At 38.7% G+C, this 21742-nt stretch overlaps 1 protein-coding gene across 1 annotated transcript in view; it reads left to right on the forward strand.

Moving 5' to 3' along the window:
* The first annotated feature begins 1117 nt into the window (after positions 1-1117).
* The window catches only part of sipa1l1 (signal-induced proliferation-associated 1 like 1), an 82444-nt gene continuing 61819 nt past the window's right edge, over positions 1118-21742 (forward strand). The window contains exon 1 of the mRNA XM_066676441.1: positions 1118-1290. The gene's annotated coding sequence lies outside the window, so the exon portion shown is untranslated. The remainder of the gene's footprint in view (positions 1291-21742) is intronic.

Consider the following 21742-nt stretch of genomic DNA (forward strand, 5'->3'; position numbering starts at 1 on the left):
CTGCGATTAGTAAAGCTGGAAATCAAGTGGAGAAAGGGCAAAACAAAAGGGGACATTTCCTCTCCACTTTTGAAATTACACAAGAACAATTTAAACGACACACAGAGGTTATGGATAAAAAGTATAGTCAGATACAAATTAGATTTTATACCTCTTTTAAAACCAGATTTGATTTAGCTGTTTTGGTTATAATTAAATAAAATTCACCAATCTCTCCAAGAAACACACAACTAATTTTCTCTTATGATTCTTCTACATTTGATAAAACAGCCAACACACCTAATATATATATATATATATATATATATATATATATATATATATATATATATATATATATATATATATATATATATATCAAGATAACAATGAATGTTTGGGCAAAATGTGGCCCACATCTGCAGCCCGCTTTTGTCCCACACAACACAATCTGTAACCCAAGTTAAGCCTGGCCTGAGATTTGGCCCACGTGGTGTCTACACTTTATTTGCCAGTAATATAACTAGCAATAAGTGACAAGAGTGGCCCAGGTGTGTCTACTGTATGGGGTGGCTATGTGGGACCTGCTCTCTGAAGTATAAATTGGTTGGTTTAAGGAAAACATGCAGCTCTTATGTGAGTTGCAGTTTATACAATATAAAATATAAAAAAAACAGAACAACAGTAACTAAATGGAAGGGAAACAACTTATATATAATACAATGATAGCTCTGTCATTTGTTTTATTACTTCTTATACTATTGACATAAAATATGGGATATTTAGTTGTAGTTTTGCATTTGAATTTCTGTACGGATGCTGATGTTTGTCCACCCCCTCTGTATTGTTGGTCTTTGGGGAGAGAAGACAGCAAGGCTGGTTTTATCAGACTCACATGCCGAATGAAATGTCATTAAGTCCCTAGAAACCGATCAGACTAAGCAACGAGACTGAAAGTTCCAGTCATTTGGTTCGATTCATTGAATGAATCGACTCGACAATGATCCGTTTACTCCAAGCGTTGTCGCGAGATTCCAGCCGTTGCTGGTTGGCTCCGTGTGACGTCACCCGCAGCTTCAACTTTGTATGAAGTTGGAAGTTGGGCAGTTGGTGTGAGGGAGAGAGGAGCAGCGGCGGAGGGAGGAGAGGTGGGGAGAGATTTAACTTCAAAATACTTTAATAAAGAGCCAAAGAGGGGGCCTTGAAAAGCCCGCTTGTGTGTGCCCGACTCTCTGGAGGCGTTTATTTGTCGGAGAAACGTTCCTGTGGAGTTTTAGTGCGAGGTTTTTCTCGAGTGAGGAGAAGAGAAAGGTGAGTTCACAACAAAACGGCTCTGATTTAACAGTCAGCTCGCAACGTTCACTCTCTCTCTTCAACCACGACTCGTTATCTCGCCTGTGTTTTATCTCTCTGCCTTTTTTCTTGCAAGAAAACTGTGTTTGTCAGCAAATTAGCGGGATTACCCCCATGTATGGATCGGTATGAGAGAGTTACAGGTGGCAGCGATGCTGCTGGAGTTTCTTATTATTCGAATTTTTCATTCCACCTTAAATAGTACAGCGGCACTCGTTTAAGGGGGGAAAGAGTATTCGAACAAGGATACAACTTCACCTTCATTTGCAGCCTTTTCTTCGAAATATACTCTACATGTCGTCGTGTTTCTCCTCGATTTCAGGGCTCTGCTTCTTTCCGCTCTGGTCGAGGGCAGTGTAATGGTCTGTCTCATGGGAAAACGACAAGGAAAGATAACGTTAGCTCAAGATATCCCCCAGAGAGTGAAACGAAGAAGGTTTGCTTTCTTTCTGAGGAGCTCCAGCTGTGGAGAGCAGTAGCAGGAGCTTAGTCCACAGAGAGAAAACTTAACTTAAATGACCCTTCTGGCCAACTAAACGGAGCCAATAAAATGTGGCAAGTAAATATGTCTGTTACAGTTTCAGACCTAACGAGCCGTTAAACAGTAACAGCTGCAAATGCACTACCCTAGTTCAAGTGCTAGGCGATTAAACTTGATATAACGTTGGTATTGCTAGCCTCATCTCAACATTGAAGTCATCGATGATAACTTACATGTGTGTAACGTTCATTTTGGAGTACGTACCCCGATCAGCCATATCATTAAATTACCTGTTGTCTACTTCATTAGCTGTTCTGAATACGTCACTGCCCACCTTTCCACCCTGTTCTTTCAGGACCCCCACAGCGCAGGTATGGTTTACCTTTGGTGGTGGACCTTTCACAGCGCTGTAGTGACACTGACGTTGTGGTAGCGTGTGTTGTACTGGTATAAGTGGATCAGACACAGCAGTGCTGCTGTGTGTGTGTGTGTGTGTGTATACACACACTGACACTGATGTGATGGTGGTTTCCAGATATCACTTCAACCAGGCACAGTATTACTTTTAAGTTGCCACTTATGGCTTCCTTATTGTGGTCTGGCTGGGATCTGTTCTTGCAAGTTAGGCCCTCTGTTTTTGGGACATTTGCATCTCATTTCTCTCTGTTCGTTGGATGTATGGGTGCACTTCCGTTGTGCGTTGGTCAACGGTGAATTTGGAGTGGCCCCAGATTGAAGTGGTGGCTTGTGGTAAAAGTCTTGTTTTTCTATTGAAGTTCATTTACACTGCCAGTCTTCATGATGGGTCTGTAAATGTTCACAAAGCTCAGTTGACTGTAATGCCGTTCTCTTCCTATCATAGTTTAAAGTCCCCCTCCAGTCCTTGAAAGTATTCCTGAAAGCTCTCCTCTTTTCATCAAAACACACCTTTAGAAAGGGTTTCTAGGAGTATGAATATATTCCTCGCCTCTTTTTCAGTTACCACTCCCGCAGCTTGAGATTTTCAACCTGCTAGCTGATAGGATTTGTTTCTTAGGTTTGTGATGTAAGAAACCCTAGCTGTCTGAATTCACACGTTTCACACCATCTTGGGAGCACTGCAGTTTCAAAGTGAAAATACATCGACTGCTTATTTCACACGTCTTTTAGTGTTCACCACAACACCACAGAGACATGTTTACAAGGCTAAACAGGGGATTGTCACTGGAGGTGTTCATTTAAATTCTGTGCATTAGATCAGATTAAACCAATGTTTTCACAACACCACTCAAATTTGAGCAATTCTTTTCCAGTAGCAGTGAATTCTGCACACAATAATGAAGATAATTTTGCACAATTTTTGGTTAATTCAGAAACCAGTTGTAGAATGAACAGGAGGGTGTTTCACTAATGTCTGGTTCAGTGCTTGTTATCTTAATGGTCTAGGCTAGTGATTGTGGTCTGTATTTTGTATGGCAGTGATGGTGTTTGGTCTACAACTACATTTTATTGGAATGTTGCCATAAATTTTAGTTTACCACCACCTACCCTCACCAATCCCTTCCTCTTACTACAGGAATTTTTAATCCAGGTCTAACATTTTAACGTGTCAAATGTTCTGGGCTAAGGCTGGCTCAATTTTTTTTTTTTGTTGGACTCTGTGTTGCCTGCTGTAGAGAGGCACTCATGGTTTTGAGGTGCCAGTGATGCATAAGTAGGATGTAGCTTGACACGAGTCAAAGAATTGCGTCTTTTGTAATCGACTTCTCATAGCATTAATTTGGGAGACAAGACAAGTGCTCAGTAAACACAGCGCATTGTAACGAGATTTAGTACTGGGCGATATGAGCACAAACCAATATCACGATTAAGTGTACATTTTACCATGCTTACGATTAATGAATGATTTTGTTTCTGTATTTATGACCCTCATAGTTCAGTGACGAGGCTTGTACTGTAAATATGCTCCAGTATTTAAGCTGGGATATTTTTTTTCGAATGTTGCTGGGAGCTTGTTCCTCTCATGTTTTTTGGGCACTGTTTATATTTGGTGTGTGATGGTGCTTTGCTCCTTTTTCTCAGTGTTCACTTTTGAGTTTTTGTTCAGTGTTTTATTAATTATAGTCAAGACAACTTGCGTCCAAACCACAGACGTAGTGTTGGGTGTTATACCGGTTAAATCAATGAAATGTGATTTGATTTATTAAGCCACAAATTCATTTAGTACACTTTAACAAAATGCAGAAATATATTTAATTAAATAATTTTATCAGTGGAAATGTGACTGTGCCTTACTTTGAGACTTCTAAAAAATGAGAGTAACGTTTGCATTTTTAAATTTATGTTAGTATTTTAGACACTGCGGGTGTTTGTCTCTGTGACTGAAGCTTGCACACATGTCAGTCTACTGTGTTGTGGTGTAAAGAGGTTAGTCAGCTTGACATCATACAAGTATGTAGTCCGTGTAGACGGAGGGCGTTGTTTTTGCAGTGTTTTGTGGTTCTGGATTGTCTGGGGTTTCCTAAATATGATTTGATTCAGTACAATTTTAATAGATTTAGGACCAAAGGAAGGCCAGTTTGCAGTTTGGACATCACATCCCAACAAGGACTGATGCTGTTAAATTAGCATTAAATTTGGTGAATGAATTAACTGAGTTAAATGCTTTATGTATGTATGATTTCAGTGTGTTTGATTGAATTTAATGTGTCGCGTGCACAACAAACTCAACCAATGCCATTCCTTTAACAAGGAATTTGTTGGCATTTGGCTGGTTTGACTAAAGTCTTTGCGAAAAATAATTTATACACCACCCCAAAACCCTGGTGCTAACCAATAACAAAACATGCATAGCTAAATGTAAAAACAGTAATCTTAGATATCTTTCCCAAGACAACCACACATTATCATCTACGTCAGTCACATTTTGCAAGTGTATTTTCTTCAATCTAAGAATGCCAAGGATGCAACGTTGCCTCCAGATAACAGCATTTTCTGTATTAAGTAGCCTGTTGACATCGAGTGTGTAGGTGGACACGCACACGTTGTGCAACATGTAGAGAAGGAAATGAGAGGGAAAAATGCCTGGGTGGGTGATTGGCAGGAGAAGGATTGTCACAGGCTTTTCACAAGTAGAGTGACTGCAGAAATCTAAAAGAGTTCATGGATTAAATGAAAGCACCATTTGCCAAGTGTGCAGTCTTTAATCTCTGCAGTGTCCTATTACTTTAGTGGTCCACTTACTGTGTGTTTTCAACACAATTGAAAAGTGCAAATCTGTTGCTGTAACCTGATTTAAGGGCTGCACAGTATGGATAAAATACCAGATTCTGATATGTGTTCTTGAATATGGTGATTATATGACTATAAGATGCAGTACCTTAAATTCATGCAGTCGAACTAGGCTTGTGCCCAGTAAGTTCCCATGGAAACCACCCTTAGTGATTGTAGAAACCTATACACTGCATACATTTTTGTTTTTCTTTATGCAGACAAGCAGGACACTAGTATTTCTACACATTAGCACAATTGAACCTTTAAACATATTTCAGAGATCTTGTCTCGAATGATTAATAACAGAGGATCATATAGATAAGATTGTTATGGAAACATGGACGTTGGCTCTCGCTGGGTGTTTTAGTTGAAACTGCGGATATCGTGCCTCTACAAATATAAGTATATTTTAGGAAATCTTCAGGCAACTGCATCAGGTGTCAGACATAAAAAAAAAATGGGTGGTAAATTTTGTATGGCACAAATGAACAATTCTGGGCTTAATAGATTTATTACAGTCCACCTCTCCATGTTTATTTCAGCTTTCAAAATGCCTCCCTCCTTATCTAATACTCCTGAACCCTTTGTGATGTGGTTAAAGAATAACCTGCATTAATGTCACTGAAATTATTTTCTCAATTATTTCGAAATTTCTCTCAATTCATCCAAACACCCACAGAAACACTCATCTATAACATTTGAATTTTTGTGAGAATGCCTCGAGTGCACAGCACAATGTGTGATTTTTATTATTGTTTTTAGATGGCTAATTTGCATATTGTAGCCTTCTGTTTTTCTTAGTACTGCAAAGGCCAATATCTCTATAAATATTTAGTAGATAAATGGTACAGCCCTATTTGGGTTTCTTTGTATGCAAGTGTAGAGCAGTATACGCTGTTTCAGCTGAGTATGCAGAACAATCGCTCTCAGCGTTATTAACCTTCTTGGCCTAAAGCTGTCAAATATGTGTTTTCTCTATAAGGTGAATTGTGAAATGAAAATTTGTCTGACATTTCTCAGCTGCATGTGCTGTGTGTCGTCTCTCTGCAGAGATTTCACTCTTAATGTTTATGCAGATTGATTTTCAATAATGATGACATACAGTGCTGTGTGGTGTTATTTAGATTTACAATTCTACCCTGATCTGCTGTATTTTTAAAAACCACCTACTTAAAATTGTGTTGCGCCACCAAAACCGGTGTGACTCTTTGAGGCATGAACTCCACAAGAACTCTTAGTGTCTTGTTGTAACAGGAACCAAATGCTGGCAGCAGATTTTGTAAGTGGTAAGGTGGGAAGTCCTGTAATTTAAGTTGGTAGATGATGCATGTGCACCTTACATGATGTGAAAGAAAATTTGTCAGAGCAGGCCACTTTCTTCCATTGCTCCATGATTCAGTTCTGATGCTTGCATGCCTCATTGTAGGCACTTTTGGAGGTGGGCACTGTTTGGCATGGGCACTCTGACCAGTCTGTGGCTGCGCAGCCCTATATGCAGCAAGTTAAAATGCACTGTGTGTTCTGACACATTTCTATTATTGCCTGCATCACCTTTATCAGGAGTTTGTGCTGCAGTAGCTTTTCTGTGGCACCTGCCCAGATCCAAAGTTACGTAGATGCTTGCACTTGTCACCCGCCCACCCCTCATTTCTATCGCTTCAGGAACTGACTGATAACCTGCTGTCTAATATATCCTACTCCTTGACAGGTTCCATTGTAACACGATGACGAATGTTTTCCACGGCACCTGTCAATTGTTTTAATGTTGTAATATTGTTTCCAATATTATTTGGGCCTAAATTATCACGATATAGAAAATGGACCACTACCTAGTAAATATAGAGAAACTGACACTGCAGTGGATTTTTGTATCCAGGATATTTTAAATCCTGTTTTCTCCTATGTATCGTATTGTAATAAATTAGCTTAATTTTATTACTCCGTTTCGGTTATAGCTTGGCCAAAGCTTATATGAAATGTGTCTTTTAAAATCTTCTGAATAGCCATAATGCTCTTATACAACCTGAACATCTGTGGTGTTAAGTTTGTACAGTTGAGTTCGTTATCTCAGTCCGTCTTTGCCGTTGGTTGTTTCCTCACACCCCTAGGTGCACAGTGCTTCAGGGTGGTTGTCATATGAGGAGAGAATGAAGTTAGCACAGAAGGCAGTGCTGAAATCCACCAGTGTCATAATTTAATAGGCTAGTGTGGGCAGCACTTCCTTCACTCTTCTCTCTGCAGAAAGAAAGGTCTAATTCAATTATTTGAATGAGTGAGTACTGATTTAGTAGGCACGAATCTGGAGCACATGCCCAGATGCAAAAGATGTGTGTGGTTTAGCGTTCCCACTGATGTTTGAAAAATGTATTTTTCCATGTCTTTGAAGATCCCTGCATTTCAGCAAATGTGCTTGTCAGGAGAGCAAGTGTAATATTAAACACCTGCCAAGCCAACTCATCTACACTTCAGTTATACACAAGCTTACTTTTCCTCTCTTTATGACATGCTCTTTATAAATAAATGATGTCTTAGAATATTTGAAATAATCAGCAATCTATCAATTAATTACTCAATTGTTCAAAAACTATTTCATTTTTATTAAATTGCCTGCTGTATTTCTAAGTAACACATGCTTAGCATTCTGTAGGCTTTCTTCTGATCTAGTCATTTAGTGAAGATAAGCTGAAGCTGACCCAATGAACGACAAAGAAACAGTCTGAGGATTTTCAATATCTGCATTATTGCTGAAATTCCCACCAACTGTCTTGCCATCTGCCTAGCAAAGCATGTGATGTTTTCCAAGGGGAGAAATTGTGAGCTGCTTGCTGAAGAGAAGGGTGTTAACATGGTTCCCAAAGGCTGAAATTAGTAATGAATGCGCCTGTCTAACCAATGGACTCAGTAATTACAGTCCTGTCCCCTGCACCATTTTGGGCATCTTGTTGGAGGCTTATTCTAAGTTGTTCCCTCAGATAGATATATACTGGAATTATTCAAGACATCCATAATTTAAAAAAAAATCAGGAAAATAAATTATTCAAGTGTGGGGTAATGGTTAATTGATTCCCCAATGGGTGTTTATGCTCCATATGCTTTAGCAGGCTGTGTTTTAAATGGTGCAAATATTGACCTTGCTGTAACTGTGTACCTGTTAAGGGTGGAGCTATATGTACTTTATGATTTGTATCAGCCCATGACGTGATACTTCAGAGCTCTAATTCTGATCCCTAGATTTGATTGTAGGCAGTGGTTTCTGCAAAAATCAAAAAGCTCTTTTGAATGGTAAGATTTTCATACTAATTTGAAATCTTTAAACCGTATTAGCTGTAGTAGCCTATTTGCCTTGTAAGAATTCATGACAATTTTTATTGTTCACTAATATATGTTGCAAAAGTACAATTCCTAGAACATCGTAATGGTACCTTACAAGTACATGTTTTCTGGTACTGTGAAGTGTTTTGCCAAGCTCTAGTATTTCAAATCTAAGAGTTCTGATTTTATACTCTCCATGTGAAATTAAAATTCAAAAGCCAGCCTCTGTGATGGATGTGGAGATGCTTTATTGCACATGGAATGGGTGACTTGCAAATACATATTCATTTGGCTCTTTCACTTCACTAGAAAATGTATTTAATTTTCAAATAAATATACATAAAACTGTTGCAGTTTTACAGAATACATTTTCTGTTTACTGCAGTATACAAAGGGCGGCACGGTGGCGCAGCAGGTAGTGTTGCAGTCACACAGCTCCAGGGGCCTGGAGGCTGTGGGTTCGATTCCAGCTCCGGGTGACTGTCTGTGAGGAGTTGGTGTTCTGTGTCTGCGTGGGTTTCCTCCGGGTGCTCCGGTTTCCTCCCACAGTCCAAAAACACACGTTGGTAGGTGGATTGGTGACTCAAAAGTGTCCTTAGGTGTGAGTGAATGTGTGTGTCTGTGTTGCCCTGTGAAGGACTGGCGCCCCCTCCAGGGAGTATTCCCGCCTTGCGCCAAATGATTCCAGGTAGGCTCTGGACCCACCGCGACCCTGAACTGGATAAGCGGTTACAGATAATGAATAAATGCAGTATACAATTATATAATTGTTATAATAAAAAAAATAATTTGTGATACATCTTTCTGACTGCTTCTGGTCTTAAAGTAATATTTACTGGCTCTTTAGTGGGTCAACTGGCTTGTTGTGATAATCGACTTTATGATCTACACCTATGTCAAGACGTTCTGGTGTAGTATTGCTATATACAGGTCTCTTTATTACCAGTGACGGACGGTGGCAACTCTTTCCTGAGTTGGAATTTGTTGGATTTATTGAGCTTGACACTTTGTCTGGGAGATCCAACTTAATGAGGTCCTCTTTCTCCCCACTCACCTGATGAAATCACTCAACTTCACGAATATGTAACCTGCACACGCCTGTCACGCTTTTAAGAATTTTTAGAAATGGCAGTCCTTTCCATTTTTGTATAACATAGGCCTTTCCCTGCCTTTATTAATCATTTTCAGTTTTCAGCACATTCTGTTGACTATGTCTGTTAAGTTATGCTGTTTACTATTTGTGTTCCTAGCAACCTTTCCATGAAATCCCATTCAGACAGATTTAAGTAAGAGAAGCAGCTGCACCCATTTATGGCTTTAATGACAGCGCTTGACTTGTGCAATATGTTAAGACATCTGATTCATTAAGACACATCACTGATTCATTAAGCTACCAGACTGTAGGTACTTTTTGATGCACATTCCACTCTCCTCTCATGTGGTGTTTTAATACTATATGTGAAGTGTTTTTATTTGGTTTGGGCAATACAGCACAACAGTCAATCACATGGCAGTATTGGCTGCAACCTGCGGCTCATGATTGAGTGCGCTAACTCAATCACCCATGCAATCATAAGGGATTGTGATTATGAAACAAACAGTATTGTGACTAGACAAATCTTTAAGAAATGCTGTCTTAACAAGAGCAAATGTCTTGGGGTGCCAGACGTGTTTTGAAAAGTTGTATTCTGTAGTGAGATTTGTGTGGGTATGGTATGTATCCCTTAATGTCATCCTGAAGAGGGACTGATGGATTTGGCTAGACATGTTTTATTCTGCAATCTCTTCTACTTGAAACTTCTCAGTTGGATCTAGGTTATCTGTGGAAGGTCTTGGATGCACACATTTTTTGGCCTTTATCTTTAATTTGCTGATCTCAGCAGAACTCTTGGCTGACTCTAGGTTGACTGAAGACCTTCCTGTCTGCTTGCCAGTAAGTATCATACCAAGTTGTTTTAGTCTAGTGTATCCCCATTTATCCCCATTTATCCCCATATATATATATATACAAACAATTTAAACCATATATCCGATGTAGAATATAAAATCTGTTTTAAAATTTCAGTGGAATTCCTAGTTATACTGGCTGAACTAAGTTCAATTTTAAGTTGGGTGATGGTCGTATATTAGTAAAATATTTATTGAATCTAATAGGGCTGTGCTATATCGTATTGTGCGCAATAACATCACAGTTTTAAACGAAAAAAAAATCAATATGATATTCTGACTTGTTTAGGTAATATCATGCAGTTACATGTAGTATTGAATGCATTTATTACCTGAACCATTTAGTTTCACATGTTTACATGTTTACATGTTTATTTGTTGTTGTTTCTTCTGAATGTTTGAAACAATATTTGTACTAAAATAAAAAAAATTCTAAATATAATTAAAATATTGTTAATTTAATATACACATTATTAATATAATATTTATTTTATTGCAATAGTATATTCTTTATTTTTTCAGGTTTTTTATTTTTTAAATCGACAAAATAACCTGTAATATCGTGATATTATTTTAGGGCCATATCACCGACTCTAAGTATCTAAGAGAAATTTGATTATTCTAGGAACATGACTTGAAATTGGATTGTTTATTGTTTGTTAGACAAAGGGAAATGTGGGCCTGTGCACCTGTATATCATGCCTGTATAAAAATGACCCGTCTTACAGGATATATTTTATTCCACAGTGTCATTACTTTCAAGACTACAGCAGTTGGTCTCCTCAGTTCCCAAACATTGTGTGAGTGTAGAGTCTTGTTAAAAATAGAGGTGATGCAAAATATGGGTAAATATGCCCCTGTCCCATTTTTTTTGAATGTGCTGCTGTTTTAATTAAATATGGGTTTAAATTATTTGTAAATTATTGCATTCTTGTTTTATTTACATTTTCTGGAAATGGGTTTTGTAGATTGCTTTTCTGTGCCAACACATACTACAGAGCCAGCATTTGTAAGATTATACTCTAACTGTGTAATTGTTGCCTCCACAGTAGATGTAGCCCAGATATATTGATGGTTCTTTTTTAGTTCTAGCGCTGCAGATAGCACACTGTTTTCTTTAGTCAGTGTTTTTAGGTGTGGCACCAGGTCAGGGGTAAGTCCCTCAGAATGAGTGAGTGAGCACAATAGAGATGAGGTAATTCCTTTGAACTGGGGTAAAATCGAGCAAACGCACGAACAATCCAGTACACACTGCACACTCTGCCACACTTGCTGTGTGTCAGCATTAAACAGTGACTCAGAGAAACAGATTAGTGATTGTTTGAACAGTGAGGACCAAATGTGTGCGTATCGTTAGTCAAGTCACACAGAGTTTGTTGTAACTAGACTTCTAAATTCTAGGTCACAGTCTGCAAACACACTAACCATTGACCTGTTCTCTGTTAAAAGTCTTTGATTCTGTTATCCTCACTTTACTTCAGTTTATTCTCCGTTTAATACAGTTATAATTTCAGAAATATCACGTGTATGGTCCAGATTTATCACATTAATCAGTAATGCAGTATAGGGGTGGGCGATATAATATAATTCATGATAATACCGGTATGTTTTTTAATTCAATAAGACTTTTGCCATATCGCAATATTATGACGTTCGCGCAACCTTCTAATGCAGGCGTGTGAACGTGACTTTAGCTCAAGCTACAGCTGGGGGACATATCGCGAATATGCATACGTTCCATAGTACTTTCTACATGATTTAGAAAATGACCAATTGTTATATCAAGTATGCAGAAGATCCACAGGTTTCCATCTGATTACAATTAAAACAGTGCACAAATGTCCCATTCAGCTGTTTATTCTCTCTCGCGTGTACCCACCTACACATGCGCGACACCACTCTGTCCTGCCATTGTTTGTGTACGCCGCTGAGGCAGTTCTCAGCACATATATCGCGCTCTTTGGGTCTACCTCTCTGACTACTGTGAGTAAGTCAACAAAGGACAAAAAATTAAACTTTGTTTCCAAATAAGAATGCTGTTAAGACCAGGATTTGTTTGAGACTTTAAAAGAATAAAGTCTTATTTTAGCACAGTGTCTCGGAAGAAACTACATTTAAGTTTTTCTCTCAACACACCTGTGATGACAAAAAAACTAACTGACTTTTAGAATCAATGTAATTCTTTATACATAAAAATCACGTTAGATAATTTCATATAATATTAAAAATAATATTAAGATATTATTAATTAATATCTTAATATAATAATTAATTAATATTAACTGTTTGTGAAGACACAATTGGTTATAAAACAAAAATAAGCAGCAGCTTGGATGCAGGCAGTTTGTTTCTTAATGCGAGATATTCAGTGTCAAGCAGGTACACAGGGCTGAGTTTACTTTAAGTGTGCACTGTTTAACAGTACTGTCTAGGAAAATCAAAGTATCAGATCAGGATTCAATATTGAATATTAAAAGACTTGAATCGGGAGCAAAAAAAAAAAAAAACTTGATCGGGACATCGCTATTTCTTAGACATACAGTTTGATATTTACGGTTAGATAATGCAGCCTGTTCTTTTTGGTGCTAAAAATAAACACTAATATTTTGATATTATATTTTGTTATGGTTTTCGCAATATAGTATTGTATCTTGCCATTCATTTTAGGCATATCGAGATATGAATTTTTTTGGTCATATCACCCAGCCCTAATTTGTATCACAGATTTCAGGACTGTCTGTTGGCAAAACTTACAAATTAATATTTAAGATTTTTTTTATATATAAATATATTGTGAATGTATATCGGTATTGCAAAAATATTCCAGTATTTCACAATATTATTTGAAGGCCATATCGCCCACCTCTAATGCAGTAGTCAAGTTTCCTGAATGACTAAATGACTGAGCCCTTGCTCCCTGAGTGGTGTTACACTCTTCTGAAAGAATGTCATACAAACCTCACATAGTTTGTTTTAACCGAAGCTCTAACATACAGGCAAAGAATGTGTCCTCTAAGTTTTGGGAGTTGACTGTAGTAACTGAAGTAATTTGGAGGCTGATCAAGTAAAGCTTTTATGTATGTGATCCAAATAAATCCACTTAGCCACCTGCTGAAAGAAGGCTTGGTGGTCAGGTTCTAACATTTTTTTTTAAGTGCAATTCTGGAGAAAGACTCATTTTACACAAAGGTCTTTTCTGGAATGAGTAGTCATTTGGTAGTCTACCAATATGAACATGCACTGAAAATCACTCTCACACAAAATAAACCGTATCAGGGATTATTCAGAATGGACAGAACAGCAGTTTTCATAGTGGTATTAAAGTTGGAGCTATGAGGAATTTAACATTTCAGTAGAAAACTACACGTGGGTGTGGGAGGTAGGTCTGCATCAAATTCCTCATCTGGTTAAATGGTCTGCAGCAGAGAGTCAGAAACATTTATGTGCTTCATGATTGACAGAATCCTTTTATCTATCTTGAACACTCCACAGGGAGCATACATTTCTCATTGACTTGGTGAAATGTTGAGCTATTGACAGTTTTTATATGCATTATATTGCAGTCTACATGTTTCACTGCAGTATTGACAGCTGACATCAAGTTTACAAGTGATATTGAACATGTATGAAACCATTAGGCCTTTGATATACCCCTAGGGTTTGGCTGAAGAAATTAATGTTGTTGAGTGACTAATCAAAGCCTGGTGCAGTACCTAGGAATTGATATTATTTATACAAATACCTAACAGAATTCATATTCGTGCTGTTTGCCTGATGGGTAGTTATTGGTGTTCCAGGTCATGGTTTTCCGGTTGTGCAATTTTCTGTAGGTAAATCATTCTTATATATTTTCCTGTTAATCCCCACTGGCTTTGGTTTAAAGTTCCTGCTGTTTTACATAATGAATGACAGATGTTTTTTGACTGATTGTTTACTGAAATGTATGACAATGTCCATGAAAGTGTATAAGCACAAAAGCCGCATGCTATCATTCAGCATCCTTTTCTTATGTGACAGTCCTAATTCTGAATTGTGACGTGTCTTTAATAGTTGGAAGGTTTTAAGTAGCTTGTTCCCCAAGAATGGTGTGGTAACACGTGGGTGAATTGTACAGTAAGGCTCATTTCTTGTGAACGACGCAAGATGTGATTCTATTAATATGTTGTTTTTTTTCACTTGAAAAGGCATGTTATGCAACTACTCATTATAGGGACATCGCAGGACAAGTTTAGTTATGCTTGCGATAGTCCTAGGCTGAATTTATTTTGAGCAGTAATTGCTGTTCACAGCTCTGTTTTTGGCGGATGTTAGTCTTTACAGGAATTGGAATTAGTCTTGAATTTTGAGATTTTCTATTTATTTAAGTATAGCAGATTAATTATATATCTAAGAGTTGATTAGTGCTGAATGGATAAGGGTGTGTGGTGTATGTATGTATGTATTTGATTTATCCCCAATCACGTTGTACATTTAGTACAATGACAGTTCATCCTATTTCATCTTTATTTTATATAGAGTCCTAATACTGATTGACATTGTGTAATTTGCTTACTTCACAGCAGTAAACAGAGAGCACATTTTAAATGTATTTTCTTTTACCCGTGAGTGGGGGGCACAGATTGCAGAGAACACTGTCTGACTGTGTGGTAGCTGTAAATCACAAACTGCTCAGCCCAGTGCTGAAGGATTCTTATAGAAGCGCTACCCAGGCTTAGGCTTAATGTAGTTTGTATTTCTATAAAAAAAATCTGTATTTATAGCTTGTGTGAGTTGGAAATATCATTCATTGACTAGTCTCACTGCCAGTCAGACAACATCTGTTTCTTGTAGACAGGTGAGGTTAGCACCACACCGCATGTTTTCTTGTTTGTCATTGAGAAAGACAGGTGGCGAGGACATTGACCTCACTGGATAAATATAATTAAAGGAATTTTACCATGTTCCTCCGACCTCACTACTCATTGTTATAGGCAATATCTGTCACATATCTTAAGGGTGTCTGCTCTTGCAAAGCGTTGTCTGGACTCAATACCGGTCAAATTATACTATTCCTATGATTCCCGAGAGTATAAAGAGTGCTTGTTTATTCTTCCAAGGCAAACTAGGAACAGGGAAAGTTGGGTTAATGAGGGGAAATAGTCACTGGACATAGCAGAGTGCCACGCACAAACACATTGGAAGCCTTGATAAGAAACTGAACAAATTGCACAAAACTAATTGTGGGGGAAGGGGGTTGAACGACGTTGTCAAGGCGGCAGCACTGCGGGAAACCCTGCCTCTCCAACTTGTTGCTTTGGCAGCATGTTGCTAAAATACATAACTTAGATGCATACAAATGATGGAAGCTGAACTGCATCAGCAGTTCCCGAATACACTTGTGGTGACTGGAACAATATATTGAAATATGTCTGCTGGCACACTGAACCAAAAAGAATTGTACATTACTTTAAACTGGCACGTGACTGGCCCCTGTTTAGAAAATTAATTAGCAGGAAGTGAGTTTATGTCAGAGACCTCACACGAATGCATAACTCTATACCTCTAGCTGAACTTCACCCAGCAGTCACGACCATTTTCGGGCAGAGGAACAAGAGCACTAGCAGACCACACATGCTGATTTGGGCCTCCGTGATGAATGGACAACTCGATGTGGAGTGATATAGCAGCCCAGGGAACTGTCTACTCATGCATCTTCAAGATAACGTCCACCTTTGTTGTCACTGCATAGGCATCTCTCTCAGTTGTTGCTATCTCCAGATGGAGTGCTGTTCCCTTCTTGTGGTTGTGTTCTCTTGCTAAGTTCTGGAGTGTTTTGGAGTCTCTGCACCATGGGGAAGAATTGAGAGGAGCCCCAGCCCCCGCAGTTAATTGTTTTGTTTTGTAAGGAGTGGTCCAGATGTCTGTAGTCAGGCAACGGCTTGACCCTTTCTTTGGAATTTGGCTGCATGGGTGAAGGCATCCGAGAGGAAGCTTAGTAGCAAGCCGTTCTTTCAAAGCCCACATTTTGTGTTGAGGGTTTTGTGAGGAGCAAAGCTGCACATCTGTCAAAGTGTCACATGGCTTGTGCTCTATGGACCTGCACAGACCTTAAAAGGATTACCCAAGTTCTTGCTTTTCTCACAGCCATTAAACATGGACTTGTCAGTCCAAATTTAAAAAGCTACACATCCAATTTTAGGTTTTACACTAATACTTAGGCTGCAACTTTCAAAATGGGTTTTATTTTAAAACATTTTGAAAGAGATGCACAAATTAAATACCTTCAGATTTTCAGTTACATTCTCATTGATAGCCCACAAAGTGTATGTACAGTGGGGAAACTAGCAGGAAAAAACTTTGTATCAAATACAATTCTTCAGTTTCCTGTTCTAGATGTGTGTTCACGGACAGGTTATTGAACATTAAACAAATAAATAAACTGGCCAGTTATGTTGTTCTCACACTGTTGGATTTTTCGAGTTGTCTCCTATTGTTTTCTGTGGAGACTGGTGGCAACTCTGCCTGCAGGTTTCTGGGAGTGGTAGTAGTGCAAACAATATGAAATGGGTGGCAAAATATTGAGATTTCTCCAACTTTATGCCAGTGAGGAGTGAGTTTTGCTGAGCAGTGGCCAATCAAGGCTGTGTAGAAAGGGCTAGGTCACGACTCAAACTCAGCGTAAGAAAGTGGAGGAGTGACTGATAACTGATATTTCAGCCTTCACTGCCTTTTTACAAGTACAAACATTTATTTAACCAAATGAAGCATGGATGAAGATGTTTGGACTTGTCTGTCCTACTCGTGGGGACTATTAAAACTTATTAAATTTAATATTTTTATTGAAATGGGAGGTGCTGAGATTGGTTTAATCTTTAATTTATTTCATATCTTAATATGAAGTCACTGGAAACTACATACACTAGTTGAGAAAAATGAAAGGAATAAAATATCTGCAGTGTTTTATTCAGACACAGACATAGTTTTTTTTAAAAAGCCACAAAGTGACCAGCAGATGTTGAAGGAATTATTTTGACTCACCGTCACTTTTCTGTAGTGTGAATGCAGCGTTAAAGTAATTAAATGCGATTAATAATAATTGTATTGTTTTTAATAGTAGTAGTATTTAGACTTATGTCACCTGGTTGGAAGGCCTAGGCCAAAGAACTTAAATAAATCAATAGACGGACTCAAACAATATGGACTGTTTTGCCAATTTAAAAGTTACAGATCAGTATTACACCTATATTAACTTACATTTTTTCTAAATATTTCATAAATAACATATGTGGGGGAAAAAACTGTGGTCGGAATTAGAGAACACTTTGGGATATTCAGATATTTGGTGCTAATCTGGCACCTGGGGTCAATTTCCTTTATTATCTGACAAACACTCTTCATCTGGCAACACTCGTAATCACTTTGCCAGATGGTGAGCCTCACTAGGAGTCTGAGCCCTGCAGCAGCAGGTTGTTCTGATAAAGACTGAAGGGGTGACCCTTTTAGCCATTGCAAAATAGGTTCCTACCAGTGGTCTGATTTTTACCGTATTGAAGCTTTACCTTTTAATATTCATTCCTCAAGTTCCCAAAAACCTCTGGTCATCCACGTAAGACAAACGTGTGAGCGAACAGGGTGATACAGACTTTCCGTTTAGAATTGATTCAGCGATGCACTTAGGATTGCTTGCCAGTTTATCTCTGAACAAGATTCTGTTTCCGCATACAGTGTCTCGCAATCTCAGAATTCAGACCGAAAGCCCACTCCCCAGTAACCAAGCCTCTCCTCTGCAGAAAGAAACAGAAGGCTAGACTAAATTTTGCTGAAGAGCATGTTGTGTGGGCTGAGGAGAACCGATCCAAAGTTCTTTTTAGTGATCAGAGCCAGTTTAATCTAATTGGGTCAGAAGGGAAACGTTGTTTGGAATTGAGCTGGGGAAAGACTGAACTCAGTGTGAAGAAGTCAGTTCAATTTGGAGGAGGAACATTCATGGCTTGGGGGAGGATTTTGATCAGCAGGAGCTGGGCCTCAGCTACATGGCCGGGTGAATGGTAATATCTATCAGAACCTCTTTCAGCAAAATAGGATTCCTTCCCTGTGGCGATTCTTCAAATTAGCCTGCATTTTTGTTTGAAAGACAATACCCCTTGTCACACTGCGAGAGGGGTAAAGCACTTCAATGCTCTCAACTTCAGTTAAGTAATGACATGGCAAGCCCAGAGTGATGACGAAGTTACGGTTAATGTCCCCACTACAGTTACCAAACTGAAGAAGAGATGGAACAAAAAAAAAAAGAGAATTGTGAAGACACTTTTCATAACATTTATGATGGGAGTTCAAAATTTAGGAAACGTAGTTTGTTCTTTAATCTTAATCTCTGCTGTAGTTTCTCAATGTTTTCAAGCTTGCTTTGCGTTTGGGGAGGGGAGAGAATAGAGCCTGCCTGTTTAATGAGCTGAACATTTTAATGTCATATAGCCCACCCCAAAGTGAGGCATCGTGATGGGGTGATGTGAGAACAGAGGGCACTGTAGGCAGCAGTTTGTGGCAGTGAATGTCTGCCTTCAGGGCAGGAGTTTGAGATTGGAGATGAGTGTGTTGGCTTTGGTGTTGTACAGCTCGCCTTGCTCATAAGCAAAGGAACAGGGGAACAATAAGGAAGAATGAGAAGCAGGCGCACAGGCAGTGCTGTGGATGTGGATGGAAAGGCTGTTTTTCTTTTTAAAGTTTATAGTTTGGGGTAAGAAATGTGATTTAGAGTTTTCATTAGCTAGACTCCCCTCAGGTTCCTCACTGCTTTACAGCATAGTATGACAGTAACCGGGTAGCAAGAGGTTACAAACAGAAAACTCTCACTCTTCCCAGGACCTAGGTATGACTCCAGCCACTACCATGACACTTGTCCCATTCAATTTCCTGCCCATTAGAGGGTGACATTTACACAGAATCCCATGGGACTCTGGAAACCACACCATTCACAATGGGACATGAACAAAACGTAATTAAAGTCTGCACAACAATATGGGGGGGAAAAATTTTGGTCTGAATGGACAAGAAGAAAGTATTTTCTGCAAAATTACAGATACATCTTTGTTTTTCTCATTTATTACACGTAATTGTACTCCTTGTGTCCAATTTTATCATTACTCATATTGTTTGTGTCTATAAGGAGCATTCTCTTTTGTGTTGAGGTGATTGGGGTCCTTTGCAAAACAGATGGCAATAATTTTGGTGCGCTCACATTTTTCTTGCAGAAAAGTGTATGTTCTTCACACAGTCCTTTAGAACTCATTTGCATAAAATCTGTTACATCTGTAATTGGTGAATGCACACATAATGAATAAAATACAAGTATAGAAATATTACAGAAACATAACTGTTTAATGCAGTTTATTTATTACGTTTAAAATAAAGACGGAAAAACATTATTTTTCTTGTTTATCAATCTTCCATGAGGTAAAATGGCTCCATTTCTTCACATATTCTTATTTGCCCTTTTCTTATCCCTGCTATGTCTTCATTGTTTATATTTTTTTTATGTCAGTTTATCATTTTCAGTTTTCAAGGTGCTTTTTTATGAAACATGTTTTGCTCTGAGACGTGAGCTGAAGTGTTTAGTCTAAGTAATACGGCACCAATGTTTCTACAGCTTTAAAACTGAAGTCAGTTTGATAGTTTTCCCCCTTTTTTTTTTAATCTGCATGTGGTTTCTCCCATCTAGAGAAATTGTTAAAGACAAAACATATAAGTTACAAAAACACTGTCTGTTGTAAAGGGCGTGAGTTGAAATTCAATACGCCAAACCTAAACTTTTTTTTAAAAAGTGTTGTGAAATATGTGGTATGAAAACACATCATGGTACCAAGGGTAGACAGTGGGGCTGTGCACAATTTGGCACTGTCGTGATTTCAAGTGATTTTTGACTCCTGATTATACAGTGGCATGTTCACAAAATGTATTAGGCATATTAGATTCATATTCTGTATTCTGAATTTCATTGGCCTGGTTTATTTTTCTCGGACTCTGATTGGGTACCTGGCCTTTGTGTGCGTGTGTGTGCATTTGGGGTATCAAGCCAGAGGGTGGGGGAGAGATGAGTGCAGTGAAATTCCATGAATTTTCCAACAGCTAAAACATCTAAGGCACCTGTTTGTGTGAAAACATTGCCTCTTTTATTGGAGAGAGCAGTACAATATATATAATTAACTGTAAGCACAGTTTTATTTTTATTTTTTCCCCTCTCAGTGCTGGATAACAAGTATGAAATACCAGGCCATGTTTGAGTGTAGGGTGTTTTGTTTCACCAGGCATTAAGAAATTACGACCCCTAGATTTACCCATATTGTGTTCTCTTTGCCATATTCATTATATGACCCATTCTCTGAGGAGGAGAAGAGTGGAGGCCAATGTAGTAGCCATAAACTATTATGCTTCACTTTATCATGTCCAACAGCTCAAACGCAAGTGCAGACTGTCTCCTCATCTGTTAGATTAGTACCCATGTGGCGCGCACTTGGCGCTTTTCAACTACATGGAACCAAAACGGCTCTACTCTGCTCGGCATAGCTCTTTTGCTTTTCCACAGGCTAATTCCTGGTAGCTCTGGGTTCAAACTGTGCGTAGGTACTAAATGGTGATGTGTAAACCCTGGAGAGCGCTGATTGGCCAGAGCCACGTCAATCACCACGAAATGCAGAGCTCATTCAAATCCAGCACAAACAGCCGCTTGTAAAATCTCTCAAGTTGCAGCAGCTTTCACGTTTATTTTTGAGACTCTCAGCGGCAGCTCGTAACTTTTACCTCGAGGTGTTTTGAAGAGGTTTATATGCTCCTTGGGCTGACGGCCGACAAATTTCCAGTGAAAGCTGAACGTGCAACAAGTAAAACTGCTCTGTGAGAACTGGGGCGCGGAGCTGTGTTGAGCCAGATCCATGTAGTGGAATAGCATCTGTGTGTGTTCCTCTTTGTCCTTAGACCAGGGGTGTCAAACCAAATCCATTGAGGGCCGGTATGGGTGCAGGTTTTCTCATTCCACCTGTTTTTAATCAATGGACCTAATCAATACATCTTGACTTTCAGTAGTGTGGGGCTGCTTCTTGGTTGAAAGGAAAACCTGCACCCACACTGGCCCTTTGTGGATTTGGTTTGACACCCCTGCCTTAGAGACACTTATATTAACACTTGTAGCAACTTTTGTTTTATTTGCTTGTCTCAAATACTCTGGAGGTATTTCTGAACTTGAGCTGACCTTTGGTTCATGAATTACTCTAAGTGTTTAATTCGGCAGGTATTTGGCCTAATTAAAGTCTAAGTTACAGGTTCTTGTAGAAGCTGAATTTAACCGAGCAACTACTGCATCAGTTGGCTCTAATATTAGCATGTGCTCTTTATTTCATCTAATGAGATGGACTCTGTTACTCACCTCATCAGAGATGTAGCTCC

Source organism: Hoplias malabaricus, chromosome 7 (assembly GCF_029633855.1).
Source record: "Hoplias malabaricus isolate fHopMal1 chromosome 7, fHopMal1.hap1, whole genome shotgun sequence".
Lineage (NCBI taxonomy): Eukaryota > Metazoa > Chordata > Actinopteri > Characiformes > Erythrinidae > Hoplias > Hoplias malabaricus.